The sequence below is a fragment of the Penaeus monodon genome, chromosome 8 (genome assembly GCF_015228065.2).
Source record: "Penaeus monodon isolate SGIC_2016 chromosome 8, NSTDA_Pmon_1, whole genome shotgun sequence".
In the NCBI taxonomy this organism is placed as follows: domain Eukaryota; kingdom Metazoa; phylum Arthropoda; class Malacostraca; order Decapoda; family Penaeidae; genus Penaeus; species Penaeus monodon.
In genome coordinates this window covers 13,633,197-13,638,196 of record NC_051393.1, presented here as the reverse complement: position 1 = coordinate 13,638,196, position 5,000 = coordinate 13,633,197, and positions in this window count along the sequence as shown.

Here is a 5,000-nt window from a genome sequence, read left to right as displayed (position 1 = left end):
TCCAGCTTTAGATGGACGATGATGACGATACAGAGTATAAAATAATAGCGTAAAATCAATAATAAAATTAAGGTCAGTGCTGATTTTAACAATAAATAACATATCTAATACAATTTTTGAACAGAAAACAACTGCAACTTAGTATCACCTGTCGCTGACATCGTGAATTATGCCAACATTCCATTTCATTATAACATGGATTGTACGCGACAGCACTTTTTGTTTGCTCGACAAATCCGGTACGGAACATAATCTACGTAATTACGCCAAACATACCTTTGCATTTTGACAAATTTCTCCTTTGTTATCTGTTTTAGCTAAAATGAAGGCACGAATAAAGACTTTTCCATATATATTTTTTCAGTGCCCTGTATCGTGTCATCGCTACCTAGGTGGGTAACTATAGTAAATATTGGGCGTATCAATATTGCTTTCCAATAAAATTCCTTATATCTGTAGTGGCCACCCCTTCAAAGTGTTTTGCTTTTAAAGTTCCTTTCGGGTGCTGGATAAACAGACCGAGAATATATTAAATCTGTAGTCAGTATGGACATCTTTGGATAATAATCATTACTTTTGTATTTAATTGTATTTTATTTTTCATCTTCTTGGGAACAGTCTGAAAGAGTCTATGCAATGATTCATTATATAACACAGTACAAATAATTTGTGTTCTGATGGAAACGATGCTATACTTAGGCCACGTGCTAAGGAGTCACCATCGGTGTTGTCGCCTGGAAGCCTTAGCCAAGGTCTGCATCATAACCAAGGACTTGAGTTTTGTTCACAGTACAAACTTGTTAACCCCTTCAATCAGTGGCACATTATCATTATTATTATTATTATTACCATTATTATTTATTATTTTAATTCTGGCATTCATTTGTTAAGGCATTGTAAGAATTTAATGTTATAATATTGAATGGAACAAGAAAGAGCCATTACATATATACTTTGTGTTGGGACTAACGTAGTTTGGCTGTATCTCCATGTGCAACATGCCTCAGCCTCCTCACACTTTCCAGGACTGAGCAGTTACTGGGACGACCATTGTTAGGAACAAATAAAGTATCACCGGAATGGAGTTTCACTGGTTTGGGAGTATATATATATATAAATAAATAAATATATATGTATATATATATACCTGTTTGCTTGCAGGTACTGCTTTGCTGCGCCTCACTACATGTTCAGAAGAGGGGCAGGAACTATTGAAAGTGTTATACTGGAAATTTTCAAACACAATAACATAAAAGGGAAATAAACTCAAATCAAAATAGAATGAGTGAGGAGGCCATAGTTTTCTGGTACAAAAATAACCTGATATATGTTACTCTATAATCAAGTTAGACTTTGAGGTGGTGTTGGCTGGTTTTGTTACTGCTCCGACACCATCTCATATCTAGCATACTCCAATTTTACTAAAAGACTAATTTATTTGACTTGTATAGCTATGAAAAAAATATCAAATACAGTGATGTCCTTACCAGCAAGTCAGTAATAATCAAACTGATTGTGATCAGCTTATGATCTTTAATCATGCTTGCATGCACATGGGATACAATAACAGATTATCCACGGCTACACATACTGCTTCATACATCATTCACCTTTCATTATTGCCATCACTAATAGATTCCATTTCGTGCCCACACTCACACAAATGACAGAAATAAAATAAATAAATTACAAAAAATGTGTTTACTGAGGTCGCAAGTCAAGACATCACCTACGAGGTAGGGTAAGGTTTACAATTAAAATTATCTGCTGCAATTTGTCCCCTGCACTCTTTATGGAAAACTGATCTGTTAAATCTAGGGTTATTCAACAGTTTTGTGGAAGTCAAATTAGGCTCATCATGTAGGTCAGCAACTGAGATATAAGCCTGATGCTAAATCCCCCAAACTGGTGAACTCAACAATATGTAGGGACAGGAAGTGCCAATGGACAAACTTACAAAGGTGTAGAAAAGGTATGAATGAGAATTAATATATCAACAATACAATAGATGTATTTAACCGGTTTTGAATATATCTTCGTCAGAAATACATGATATATACATATTCGAAACCAGTTAAATACATCATTTGTATTGCGAAGACATTCATTCTCATTCATAACTTTTCTACATCTGTCAACATGAATACAGTTCATTACAAAGGTGTCATTAGACTTGCCTTGACATTCAGAGACTATCATCTTCCACTGGTGACTAGCACATTCTCCTGCCCCACCCGTCTTTCATTACCCTAGTCACTACTGACAAGTTTGTCTAGGTGAGCAATTAAAATTCTAGTCAGTTGTTGTTCCTGATGAACCCTCTCATAATCCTCTTTCTAAGTAGTGACTGATGGTACCATTCAGCAAAACATGTTGATGAAAACCACAACACTGACAACCTGAGCTATGCGGTTAAATATTATACAGAAGTTTCAGACAGACACCTGTTTATCACAAGATCACAGATTTTGTTCAATATTTTTCACAGAATGCCAATTAAAATTACATTACATATCTTACAAAAGAATGAGAAAAAAAGCTTCAGATTACATTCCTTTAGCCTCATAACCGTTAACCTTGTAACAAACACACAGTGCCGTACACATAACATCAGATCTCTTAAAATATTTACCTTTGGTGTTTGAATCTTTAGCTTCAGGAGTGGGCCTGATAAACAAAGTTCCGTGAAAATCACAAATTTCAGGAATAATCAGAAGGCAAAGATCTCCATGTTTCAATATAAGCAACTTCTCAAAATTCCTGGAATACATGATGTTCAGCTACTATTCAGTATCAACTGTGGTCGAGAAGGCCAGCAGTGGGTTTAAAGCTCACATGACACTACATGTTGAAGAGCTTGCATATAAGGTCCACAGATTCTCACACCACAAGACAGATTACATTGATAAGCTACTATACCACACAAAAGTTACAATAGCTTATTCCCAGTGTGCTCATTTCAAAAGTTGAAGGACAGATTGGCCAAGTTGCATTGGGTTCAACAAGCATTCACTGATATTTTTCTCTTTTTTTGTCAGCCTTCTTATAATAGATGAAGGAAAAAATAAAATAAATTGACACAGTGGCTTTACTTGATTCACAAAAAGGTTTTGGTCACTATTGAATCATAGTATGCAAAATTTCTGTTTATTGCCATAGCAATGAAACTTAGGCAGGACCATTAAAGAAGCTAAATATTGTATCCTGAAGAATAAGATGTCATTATATGACTCGATGGCAACTATATTGCATCGTGTAAGTGGCTAGGCAATGAAAAACGGTGGCAGACCGAAGAACAAATGGTGAACCCAGTGACCAAGTGGAAATCCATATAACAAAGTAAAACAAATTGACCCCAGAAAGGATCAAACCACAATCCAGTCAATGGAAACTGAAAGCACATGATCATCCAGAAAAAATAAGTATAATAACTGATGGAATAATGTGTTGAATCATGTGATCACAATTAATAAGATTTGGGACCAGTTTAGAAAATGAAGGATCAGACAAACAACTTTGCTTATCACATGCCCCAACACTTAATTTAGAATGAGGTGTGGACCATGAAAAATAAACCAAAAATGTAAATCAAATAAATAAATGGAGAACCAATAACCAATGGAGGTGGACCAGGTGGAGGACAGACTAGGCTACCTGAAATAGGCCTACCTACTGAGCACTTGACTGTAGCACCTCCGAATAGATTTGTACATTGTGATAAACAAATAGATGTTGGCAGGAAGTATCTCATGTGTGAGATACCCCAGGCAGAGGAGTATTGTTCCAGGTTTTCCTTCGTCTTTATTTTTTCATATATTTCTTTTTTTTTCCATTACCGGGTCTGGTGTTTAGTGCCGGGTTTGCTGGTTCCATCTTGAGATGATTTGCAGACTGGGCTGCTTCTTCATCCCCCTGACGTTTGCGACTTGCTCAACCAATTTTCCATGTTTTAGTGGGTTCTCATGGCTCATTTCCACTCAAGTACAAATGTGAAAACTAACCACACTGAGATGTTACCTAGAGTTGTATAAATGGCTGACCATGGCGCACATGTCAGGGAATTTTCCCTTATTAAGATGGTGATGGAAAATGTCACCTTTTTGTGCTCTAGCCACACTGTAATCAACCAGTAGTATGCAAATAACAGGCTTAACTTTAGCTCACTTCTACCTAAGCCAATAACTTCCACTACCTTGTACATGGTAAGTAGTGTCACTACAATATTTACAAATAGAAATGAGCACAAGACATTTCTCAATACATTAAATTATTGTACAAAATGTATTCCAACCCTGTGTACATGTTAACTTGTACGATATCTTAAAACTACAATAAATGATGGGGCATTGTAGGATAAGGGATCCAAACCCCCAAGTGGCTAGAGTAATTTGCAAACATTCAGAATCTTTTAAGAAACTTCAATCCTTTACAATAATAGGAGTGAAATTTTCTTAGAAATTCATTAATTTGTGTCCTTACCCTATCAAAGGCATGGGAGGCTGCCCTAGCTATGAAAAAACTACTTCTTGTCTGAGTGGCAATTGGCGAACTTTTACAGAGGGGAGGGTAGAAACAGCTAAGGGCAGCCTGCAGTGCCATCCAGCTTGTAATGGGTGCATAATAAACATGATATACAAGATACATCCTATTGACGAAATAATGACTGGTTATCATGAAGTAGCTGTGTTAATGCGCTCTTGGCTGAGGACGAGGGAGTGGCAGAGGAGCAGTTTTATCTATTATCTTGAGCTATCATACACATGCAGCACGGGGAGATGCAATGCTAAATGTTCACTCATCATACAAAAGAATGAGGTAGCATGATATTAGGAAAATAAAAATTCATTGGATACACAAAGAGTATGGAAACAACATAATTCATAACTATCATTTACAAAGGAATTCTATGAGGGGCTGCATACAAAAATACAGAAGAGCACAGATAAGAAATGTAGTAAAAAAAAAGAGAGAGAAAAAAAAAGGAAAAAAAAAAGAAAAAG